This window comes from Taudactylus pleione, unplaced genomic scaffold (genome assembly GCF_031769625.1).
Source record: "Taudactylus pleione unplaced genomic scaffold, aTauple2 ptg000967l, whole genome shotgun sequence".
In the NCBI taxonomy this organism is placed as follows: Eukaryota; Metazoa; Chordata; class Amphibia; order Anura; family Myobatrachidae; genus Taudactylus; species Taudactylus pleione.
In genome coordinates this window covers 10,736,165-10,745,533 of record NW_028285368.1, presented here as the reverse complement: position 1 = coordinate 10,745,533, position 9,369 = coordinate 10,736,165, and the positions used below count along the sequence as shown (strand labels likewise).

General features: G+C 37.3%; 1 non-coding gene and 29 pseudogenes across 1 annotated transcript; all 30 read left to right on the top strand.

The window, feature by feature from the left end:
- Nucleotides 1-300: 300 nt before the first annotated feature.
- LOC148463241 (5S ribosomal RNA) lies at nucleotides 301-419 on the top strand (annotated as a pseudogene).
- Nucleotides 420-535: 116 nt separating this feature from the next.
- On the top strand, nucleotides 536-654 carry LOC148463240 (5S ribosomal RNA; annotated as a pseudogene).
- A 116-nt stretch (nucleotides 655-770) lies between these two features.
- Nucleotides 771-889, top strand: LOC148463239 (5S ribosomal RNA; annotated as a pseudogene).
- Nucleotides 890-1,005: 116 nt separating this feature from the next.
- LOC148463238 (5S ribosomal RNA) lies at nucleotides 1,006-1,124 on the top strand (annotated as a pseudogene).
- A 350-nt stretch (nucleotides 1,125-1,474) lies between these two features.
- Nucleotides 1,475-1,593, top strand: LOC148463237 (5S ribosomal RNA; annotated as a pseudogene).
- A 339-nt stretch (nucleotides 1,594-1,932) lies between these two features.
- On the top strand, nucleotides 1,933-2,051 carry LOC148463236 (5S ribosomal RNA; annotated as a pseudogene).
- A 115-nt stretch (nucleotides 2,052-2,166) lies between these two features.
- LOC148463235 (5S ribosomal RNA) lies at nucleotides 2,167-2,285 on the top strand (annotated as a pseudogene).
- A 351-nt stretch (nucleotides 2,286-2,636) lies between these two features.
- On the top strand, nucleotides 2,637-2,755 carry LOC148463234 (5S ribosomal RNA; annotated as a pseudogene).
- Nucleotides 2,756-2,871: 116 nt separating this feature from the next.
- Nucleotides 2,872-2,990, top strand: LOC148463233 (5S ribosomal RNA; annotated as a pseudogene).
- Nucleotides 2,991-3,106: 116 nt separating this feature from the next.
- LOC148463232 (5S ribosomal RNA) lies at nucleotides 3,107-3,225 on the top strand (annotated as a pseudogene).
- Nucleotides 3,226-3,341: 116 nt separating this feature from the next.
- Nucleotides 3,342-3,460, top strand: LOC148463231 (5S ribosomal RNA; annotated as a pseudogene).
- Nucleotides 3,461-3,575: 115 nt separating this feature from the next.
- LOC148463230 (5S ribosomal RNA) lies at nucleotides 3,576-3,694 on the top strand (annotated as a pseudogene).
- Nucleotides 3,695-3,810: 116 nt separating this feature from the next.
- LOC148463229 (5S ribosomal RNA) lies at nucleotides 3,811-3,929 on the top strand (annotated as a pseudogene).
- A 115-nt stretch (nucleotides 3,930-4,044) lies between these two features.
- Nucleotides 4,045-4,163, top strand: LOC148463228 (5S ribosomal RNA; annotated as a pseudogene).
- Nucleotides 4,164-4,278: 115 nt separating this feature from the next.
- Nucleotides 4,279-4,397, top strand: LOC148463227 (5S ribosomal RNA; annotated as a pseudogene).
- A 351-nt stretch (nucleotides 4,398-4,748) lies between these two features.
- On the top strand, nucleotides 4,749-4,867 carry LOC148463226 (5S ribosomal RNA; annotated as a pseudogene).
- A 116-nt stretch (nucleotides 4,868-4,983) lies between these two features.
- Nucleotides 4,984-5,102, top strand: LOC148463225 (5S ribosomal RNA). Its single transcript, XR_015873934.1, has one exon. It is a non-coding gene; the product is annotated as a 5S ribosomal RNA (ribosomal RNA).
- A 351-nt stretch (nucleotides 5,103-5,453) lies between these two features.
- Nucleotides 5,454-5,572, top strand: LOC148463224 (5S ribosomal RNA; annotated as a pseudogene).
- Nucleotides 5,573-5,688: 116 nt separating this feature from the next.
- Nucleotides 5,689-5,807, top strand: LOC148463223 (5S ribosomal RNA; annotated as a pseudogene).
- A 115-nt stretch (nucleotides 5,808-5,922) lies between these two features.
- Nucleotides 5,923-6,041, top strand: LOC148463222 (5S ribosomal RNA; annotated as a pseudogene).
- A 351-nt stretch (nucleotides 6,042-6,392) lies between these two features.
- LOC148463221 (5S ribosomal RNA) lies at nucleotides 6,393-6,511 on the top strand (annotated as a pseudogene).
- A 116-nt stretch (nucleotides 6,512-6,627) lies between these two features.
- Nucleotides 6,628-6,746, top strand: LOC148463220 (5S ribosomal RNA; annotated as a pseudogene).
- Nucleotides 6,747-6,862: 116 nt separating this feature from the next.
- On the top strand, nucleotides 6,863-6,981 carry LOC148463219 (5S ribosomal RNA; annotated as a pseudogene).
- A 116-nt stretch (nucleotides 6,982-7,097) lies between these two features.
- Nucleotides 7,098-7,216, top strand: LOC148463218 (5S ribosomal RNA; annotated as a pseudogene).
- Nucleotides 7,217-7,554: 338 nt separating this feature from the next.
- LOC148463217 (5S ribosomal RNA) lies at nucleotides 7,555-7,673 on the top strand (annotated as a pseudogene).
- Nucleotides 7,674-8,012: 339 nt separating this feature from the next.
- LOC148463216 (5S ribosomal RNA) lies at nucleotides 8,013-8,131 on the top strand (annotated as a pseudogene).
- Nucleotides 8,132-8,246: 115 nt separating this feature from the next.
- Nucleotides 8,247-8,365, top strand: LOC148463215 (5S ribosomal RNA; annotated as a pseudogene).
- Nucleotides 8,366-8,481: 116 nt separating this feature from the next.
- Nucleotides 8,482-8,600, top strand: LOC148463214 (5S ribosomal RNA; annotated as a pseudogene).
- Nucleotides 8,601-8,716: 116 nt separating this feature from the next.
- LOC148463213 (5S ribosomal RNA) lies at nucleotides 8,717-8,835 on the top strand (annotated as a pseudogene).
- Nucleotides 8,836-8,950: 115 nt separating this feature from the next.
- LOC148463212 (5S ribosomal RNA) lies at nucleotides 8,951-9,069 on the top strand (annotated as a pseudogene).
- Nucleotides 9,070-9,369: the final 300 nt, after the last annotated feature.

The window sequence follows — 9,369 nt, the reverse complement described above, 5'->3', positions numbered from 1 at the left end:
TCAACTTATCAATGAATTTCCTTGAGTTAAGAAGTAATAGAGGTCTAAAGTTAATACTTTTGAGTACCTACAGCCAATCCACACTGGACATGCCAAATCTTGTCTTATCTTGGTAGCTATGCAGTGTTGGGCCTGGTCAATACTTGGATGGGAGACCACCTGGGAAAACCAGGTGCAGTAGGTGATTTTATACTGCCATAACATTCTTTTCTATTACATTTTACATTTAATTTTTTCAACTTATCAATGAATTTACTTGAGTTAAGAAGTAATAGAGGTCTAAAGTTAATGTTTTTGAGCACCTACAGCCAAACCACACTGGACATGCCCAATCTCGTCTGATCTTGGAAGCTATGCAGTGTTGGGACTGATTAGTACTTGGATGGGAGACTACCTAGGAATCCCAGGTGCTGTAGGTAATTTTATACTGCCATAACATTCTTTTCTATTACATTTTACATTTAATTTTTTCAACTTATCAATGAATTTACTTGTGTTAAGAAGTAATAGCGGTCTAAATTTAATACTTTTGAGCACCTACAACCCAACCACAGTGGACATGCCCAATCTCGTCTGATCTTGGAAGCTATGCAGTGTTGGGCCTGGTTAGTACTTGGATGGGAGACCACCTGGGAAAACCAGGAGCTGTAGGTAATTTTATACTGCCATAACATTCTTTTCTATTACATTTTACATTACATTTTTTCAACTTATCAATGAATTTACTTGAGTTAAGAAGTAAAAGAGGTCTAAAGTTAATGTTTTTGAGCGCCTACAGCCAAACCACACTGGACATGCCCAATCTTGTCTGATCTTGGAAGCTATGCAGTGTTGGGCCTGGTTAGTACTTGGATGGGAAACCACCTGGGAATACCAGGTGCTGTAGGTAATTTAATGCAGCCATAACATTCTTTTCTATTACATTTTACATTTAATTTTTTCAACTTATCAATGAATTTTCTTGAGTTAAGAAGTAAAAGAGGTATAAAGTTAATGTTTTTGAGCACCTACAGCCAAACCACACTGGATATGCCCAGTCTCGTCTGATCTTGAAAGCTATGCAGTGTTGGGCCTGGTTAGTACTTGGATGGGAGACCCCCTGGGAATACCAGGTGCTGTAGGTAATTTAATGCAGCCATAACATTCTTTTCTATTACATTTTACATTACATTTTTTCAACTTAGCAATGAATTTACTTGAGTTAAGAAGTAAAAGAGGTCTAAAGTTAATATTTTTCAGCACCTATAGCCAAACCACACTGGACATGGCCAATGTTGCCTGATCTTGGAAGCTATGCAGTGTTGGGCATGGTTAGTACTTGGATGGGAATCCACCAGGGAATACCAGGTGCTGTAGGTAATTTTATACTGCCATAACAGTCTTTTCTATTACATTTTTCATTTAATTTTTTCAACTTATCAATGAATTTACTTGAGTTAAGAAGTAATAGAGGTCTAAAGTTAAAGCTTTTATCACCTACAGCCAAACCACACTGGACATGCCCAATCTCGTCTGATCTTGGAAACTATGCAGTGTTGGGCCTGGTTATTACATGGATGGGAGACCACCTGGGAATACCAGGTGCTGTAGGTAATTTTATATAGCCATAACATTCTTTTCTATTACATTTTGTCAACTTAGCAATGAATTTACTTGATTTAAGAAGTAAAAGAGGTCTAAAGTTAATATTTTTCAGAACCTATAGCCAAACCACACTGGACATGGCCAATGTTGTCTGATCTTGGAAGCTATGCAGTGTTGGGCATGGTTAGTACTTGGATGGGAATACACCTGGGAATACCAGGTGCAATAGGTAATTTTATACTGCTATAACATTCTTTTCTATTACATTTTACATTTAATTTTTTCAACTTATCAATGAATTTACTTGAGTTAAGAAGTAATAGAGGTCTAAAGTTAATGTTTTTGAGCACCTACAGCCCAACCACAGTGGACATGCCCAATCTCGTCTGATCTTGGAAGCTATGCAGTGTTGGGCCTGGTTAGCACTTGGATGGGAGACCACCTGGGAATACCTGGAGCTGTAGGTAATTTTATACTGCCATAACATTCTTTTCTATTACATTTTACATTTAATTTTTCAACTTATCATTGAATTTACTTGAGTTAAGAAGTAAAAGAGGTCTAAAGTTAATGTTTTTGATCACCTACAGCCAAACCACACTGGACATGCCCAATCTCGTCTGATCTTGGAAGCTATGCAGTGTTGGGCCTGGTTAGTACTTGGATGGGAGACCACCTGGGGATACCAGGTGCTGTACGAAATTTTATACTGCCATAACATTCATTTCTATTACATTTTACATTTAATTTTTTCAACTTATCAATGAATTTCCTTGAGTTAAGAAGTAATAGAGGTCTAAAGTTAATACTTTTGAGCACCTACAGCCAATCCACACTGGACATGCCAAATCTTGTCTTATCTTGGTAGCTATGCAGTGTTGGGCCTGGTCAATACTTGGATGGGAGACCACCTGGGAAAACCAGGTGCAGTAGGTGATTTTATACTGCCATAACATTCTTTTCTATTACATTTTACATTTAATTTTTTCAACTTATCAATGAATTTACTTGAGTTAAGAAGTAATAGAGGTCTAAAGTTAATGTTTTTGAGCACCTACAGCCAAACCACACTGGACATGCCCAATCTCGTCTGATCTTGGAAGCTATGCAGTGTTGGGACTGATTAGTACTTGGATGGGAGACTACCTAGGAATCCCAGGTGCTGTAGGTAATTTTATACTGCCATAACATTCTTTTCTATTACATTTTACATTTAATTTTTTCAACTTATCAATGAATTTACTTGTGTTAAGAAGTAATAGCGGTCTAAATTTAATACATTTGAGCACCTACAACCCAACCACAGTGGACATGCCCAATCTCATCTGATCTTGGAAGCTGTGCAGTGTTGGGCCTGGTTAGTACTTGGATGGGAGACCGCCTGGGAATACCAGGAGCTGTAGGTAATTTTATACTGCCATAACATTCTTTTCTATTACATTTTACATTACATTTTTTCAACTTATCAATGAATTTACTTGAGTTAAGAAGTAAAAGAGGTCTAAAGTTAATGTTTTTGAGCGCCTACAGCCAAACCACACTGGACATGCCCAATCTTGTCTGATCTTGGAAGCTATGCAGTGTTGGGCCTGGTTAGTACTTGGATTGGAGACCACCTGGGAATACCAGGTGCTGTAGGTAATTTTATGCAGCCTTAACATTCTTTTCTATTACATTTTACATTTAATTTTTTCAACTTATCAATGAATTTACTTGAGTTAAGAAGTAATAGAGGTCTAAAGTTAATGTTTTTGAGCACCTACAGCCCAACCAGAGTGGACATGCCCAATCTCGTCTGATCTTGGAAGCTATGCAGTGTTGGGCCTGGTTAGTACTTGGATGGGAGACCACCTGGGAATACCAGGTGCTGTAGGTAATTTTATACTGCCATAACATTCTTTTCTATTAAATTTTAATTTAATTTTTTCAACTTATCAATAAATTTACTTGAGTTAAGAAGTAAAAGAGGTCTAAAGTTAATGGTTTTGAGCACCTACAGTCAAACCACACTGGACATGCCCAATCTCGTCTGATCTTGGAAGCTATGCAGTGTTAGGCCTGGTTAGTACTTGGATGGGAGACCACCTGGGAATACCATGTGCTGTAGGTAATTTTATACTGCCATAACATTCTTTTCTATTACATATTAAATTAAATTTTTTCAACTTTTCAATGAATTTACTTGAGTTAAGAAGTAATAGAGGTCTAAAGTTAATGTTTATGAGCACCTACAGCCAAATCACACTGGACATGCCCAATCTTGTCTGATCTTGGAAGCTATGCAGTGTTGGGCCTGGTTAGTACTTGGATGGTAGACCTCCTGGGAATACAAGGTGCTGTAGGTAATTTTATGCAGCCTTAACATTCTTTTCTATTACATTTTACATTTAATTTTTTCAACTTATCAAAGAATTTACTTGAGTTAAGAAGTAAAAGAGGTCTAAAGTTAAAGTTTTGAGCACCTACAGCCATACCACACTGGACATGCCCAATCTCGTCTGATCTTGGAAGCTATGCAGTGTTGGACCTGGTTAGTATTTGGACAGGAGACCACCTAGGAATCCCAGGTGCTGTAGGTAATTTTATACTGCCATAACAGTCTTTTCTATTACATTTTACATTTAATTTTTTCAACTTATCAATGAATTTACTTGAGTTAAGAAGTAATAGAGGTCTAAAGTTAAGGCTTTTAGCACCTACAGCCAAACCACACTGTACATGCCCAATCTCGTCTGATCTTGGAAGCTATGCAGTGTTGGGCCTGGTAAGTACTTTGATGGGAAACCACCTAGGAATACCAGGTGCTGTTGGTAATATTATACTGCCATAACAGTCTTATCTATTACATTTTACATTTAATTTTTTCAAATTATCAATGAATTTACTTGAGTAAAGAAGTAAAAGAGGTCTAAAGTTAATGTTTTTGAGGGCCTACAGCTAAACCACACTGGACATGCCCAATCTCGTCTGATCTTGGATGCTATGCCGTGTTGGGCATGGGAAGTACTTGGATGGGAGAACACCTGGGAATACCAGGTGCTGTACATCATTTTATACTGCCATAACATTCTTTTCTATTACATTTTACATTTAATTTTTTCAACTTATCAATGAATTTACTTGAGTTAAGAAGTAATAGAGGTCTAAAGTTAATGCTTTTGAGCATCTACAGCCAAACCACACTGGATATGCCCAATCTCGTCTGATCGTAGAAGCTATGCAGTGTTGGGCCTGGTTAGTACTTGGATGGCAGACCCCCTGGGAATACCAGGTGCTGTAGGTAATTTAATGCAGCCATAACATTCTTTTCTATTACATTTTACATTTAATTTTTTCAACTTATCAATGAATTTACTTGAGTTAAGAAGTAAAAGAGGTATAAAGTTAATGTTTTTGAGCACCTACAGCCAAACCACACTGGACATGCCCAATCTCATCTGATCTTGGAAACTATGCAGTGTTGGGCCTGGTTAGTACTTGGATGGGAGACCACCTAGGAATACCAGGTGCTGTAGGTAATTTTATGCAGCCATAACATTCTTTTCTATTACATTTTACATTACATTTTTTCAATTTATCAATGAATTTACTTTAGTTAAGAAGTAATAGAGGTCTAAAGTTAATGCTTTTGAGAAGCTACAGCCAAACCACAGTGGACATGCCCAATCCTGTCTGATCTTGGTAGCTATGCAGTGTTGGGCCTGATTTGTAATTGGATGGGAGACCACCAGGGAATACCAGGTGCTATAGGTAATTTTAGACAGCCAAAACATTCTGTTCTATTACATTTTACATTTCATTTTTTCAACTTATCAATGAATTTACTTGAGTTAAGAAGTAAAAGAGGTCTAAAGTTAATGTTTTTGAGCACCTACAGCCAAACCACACTGGACATGCCCAATCTCGTCTGATCTTAGTAGCTATGCAGTGTTGGGCCTGGTTAGTACTTGGACGGGAGACCACCTGGGAATTCCAGGTGCTGTAGGTAATTTTATACTGCCATAACATTCTTTTCTATTACATTTTACATTTAATTTTTTCAACTTATCAATGAATTTACTTGAGTTAAGAAGTAATAGAGGTCTAAAGTTAATGTTTTTGAGCACCTACAGCCCAACCACAGTGGACATGCCCAATCTCGTCTGATCTTGGAAACTATGCAGTGTTGGGCCTGGTTAGTACTTGGATGGGAGACCACCTGGGAATACCTGGAGCTGTAGGTAATTTTATACTGCCATAACATTCTTTTCTATTACATTTTACATTTAATTTTTCAACTTATCATTGAATTTACTTGAGTTAAGAAGTAAAAGAGGTCTAAAGTTAATGTTTCTGATCACCTACAGCCAAACCACACTGGACATGCCCAATCTCGTCTGATCTTGGAAGCTATGCAGTGTTGGGCCTGGTTAGTACTTGGATGGGAGACCACCTGGGGATACCAGGTGCTGTACGAAATTTTATACTGCCATAACATTAATTTCTATTACATTTTACATTTAATTTTTTCAACTTATCAATGAATTTCCTTGAGTTAAGAAGTAATAGAGGTCTAAAGTTAATACTTTTGAACACCTACAGCCAATCCACACTGAACATGCCAAATCTTGTCTTATCTTGGTAGCTATGCAGTGTTGGGCCTGGTCAATACTTGGATGGGAGACCACCTGGGAAAACCAGGTGCAGTAGGTGATTTTATACTGCCATAACATTCTTTTCTATTACATTTTACATTTAATTTTTTCAACTTATCAATGAATTTACTTGAGTTAAGAAGTAATAGAGGTCTAAAGTTAATGTTTTTGAGCACCTACAGCCAAACCACACTGGACATGCCCAATCTCGTCTGATCTTGGAAGCTATGCAGTGTTGGGACTGATTAGTACTTGGATGGGAGACTACCTAGGAATCCCAGGTGCTGTAGGTAATTTTATACTGCCATAACATTCTTTTCTATTACATTTTACATTTAATTTTTTCAACTTATCAATGAATTTACTTGTGTTAAGAAGTAATAGCGGTCTAAATTTAATACATTTGAGCACCTACAACCCAACCACAGTGGACATGCCCAATCTCGTCTGATCTTGGAAGCTATGCAGTGTTGGGCCTGGTTAGTACTTGGATGGGAGACCACCTGGGAATACCAGGAGCTGTAGGTAATTTTATACTGCCATAACATTCTTTTCTATTACATTTTACATTACATTTTTTCAACTTATCAATTAATTTACTTGAGTTAAGAAGTAAAAGAGGTCTAAAGTTAATGTTTTTGAGCGCCTACAGCCAAACCACACTGGACATGCCCAATCTTGTCTGATCTTGGAAGCTATGCAGTGTTGGGCCTGGTTAGTACTTGGATGGGAAACCACCTGGGAATACCAGGTGCTGTAGGTAATTTAATGCAGCCATAACATTCTTTTCTATTACATTTTACATTTAATTTTTTCAACTTATCAATGAATTTACTTGAGTTAAGAAGTAAAAGAGGTATAAAGTTAATGTTTTTGAGCACCTACAGCCAAACCACACTGGATATGCCCAGTCTCGTCTGATCTTGAAAGCTATGCAGTGTTGGGCCTGGTTAGTACTTGGATGGGAGACCACCTGGGAATACCAGGTGCTGTAGGTAATTTTATATAGCCATAACATTCTTTTCTGTTACATTTTACATTACATTTTTTCAACTTAGCAATGAATTTACTTGAGTTAAGAAGTAAAAGAGGTCTAAAGTTAATATTTTTCAGCACCTATAGCCAAACCACACTGGACATGGCCAATGTTGCCTGATCTTGGAAGCTATGCAGTGTTGGGCATGGTTAGTACTTGGATGGGAATACCAGGTGCTGTAGGTAATTTTATACTGCCATAACAGTCTTTTCTATTACATTTTTCATTTAATTTTTTCAACTTATCAATGAATTTACTTGAGTTAAGAAGTAATAGAGGTCTAAAGTTAAGGCTTTTATCACCTACAGCCAAACCACACTGGACATGCCCAATCTCGTCTGATCTTGGAAACTATGCAGTGTTGGGCCTGGTTATTACTTGGATGGGAGACCACCTGGGAATACCAGGTGCTGTAGGTAATTTTATATAGCCATAACATTCTTTTCTATTACATTTTGTCAACTTAGCAATGAATTTACTTGATTTAAGAAGTAAAAGAGGTCTAAAGTTAATATTTTTCAGAACCTATAGCCAAACCACACTGGACATGGCCAATGTTGTCTGATCTTGGAAGCTATGCAGTGTTGGGCCTGGTTAGTACTTGGATGGGAATACACCTGGGAATACCAGGTGCAATAGGTAATTTTATACTGCTATAACATTCTTTTCTATTACATTTTACATTTAATTTTTTCAACTTATCAATGAATTTACTTGAGTTAAGAAGTAATAGAGGTCTAAAGTTAATGTTTTTGAGCACCTACAGCCAAACCACACTGGACATGCCCAATCTCGTCTGATCTTGGAAGCTATGCAGTGTTGGGTCTGGTTAGTACTTGGATGGGAGACCACCTGGGAATACCAGGAGCTGTAGGTAATTTTATACTGCCATAACATTCTTTTCTATTACATTTTACATTTCATTTTTCAACTTATCATTGAATTTACTTGAGTTAAGAAGTAAAAGAGGTCTAAAGTTAATGTTTTTGAGCACCTACAGCCAAACCACACTGGACATGCCCAATCTCATCTGAACTTGGAAGCTATGCAATGTTGGGCCTGGTTAGAACTTGGATGGGAGACCACCTGGGAATACCAGGTGCTGTAGGAAATTTTAAACTGCCATAACATTCTTTTCTATTACATTTTAAATTAAATTTTTTCAACTTTTCAATGAATTTACTTGAGTTAAGAAGTAATAGAGGTCTAAAGTTAATGTTTATGAGCACCTACAGCCAAACCACACTGGACATGCCCAATCTTGTCTGATCTTGGAAGCTATGCAGTGTTGGGCCTGGTTAGTACTTGGATTGGAGACCACCTGGGAATACCAGGTGCTGTAGGTAATTTTATGCAGCCTTAACATTCTTTTCTATTACATTTTACATTTAATTTTTTCAACTTATCAAAGAATTTACTTGAGTTAAGAAGTAAAAGAGGTCTAAAGTTAAGGTTTTTGAGCACCTACAGCCATACCACACTGGACATGCCCAATCTCGTCTGATCTTGGAAGCTATGCAGTGTTGGACCTGGTTAGTACTTGGACAGGAGACCACCTAGGAATCCCAGGTGCTGTAGGTAATTTTATACTGCCATAACAGTCTTTTCTATTACATTTTACATTTAATTTTTTCAACTTATCAATGAATTTACTTGAGTTAAGAAGTAATAGAGGTCTAAAGTTAAGGCTTTTAGCACCTCCAGCCAAACCACACTGTACATGCCCAATCTCATCTGATCTTGGAAGCTATGCAGTGTTGGGCCTGGTAAGTACTTGGATGGGAAACCACCTAAGAATACCAGGTGCTGTTGGTAATATTATACTGCCATAACAGTCTTATCTATTACATTTTACATTTAATTTTTTCAAATTATCAATGAATTTACTTGAGTAAAGAAGTAAAAGAGGTCTAAAGTTAATGTTTTTGAGGGCCTACAGCTAAACCACACTGGACATGCCCAATCTCGTCTGATCTTGGATGCTATGCCGTGTTGGGCATGGGAAGTACTTGGATGGGAGAACACCTGGGAATACCAGGTGCTGTACATCATTTTATACTGCCATAACAGTCTTTTCTATTACATTTTACATTTAATTTTTTCAACTTATCAATG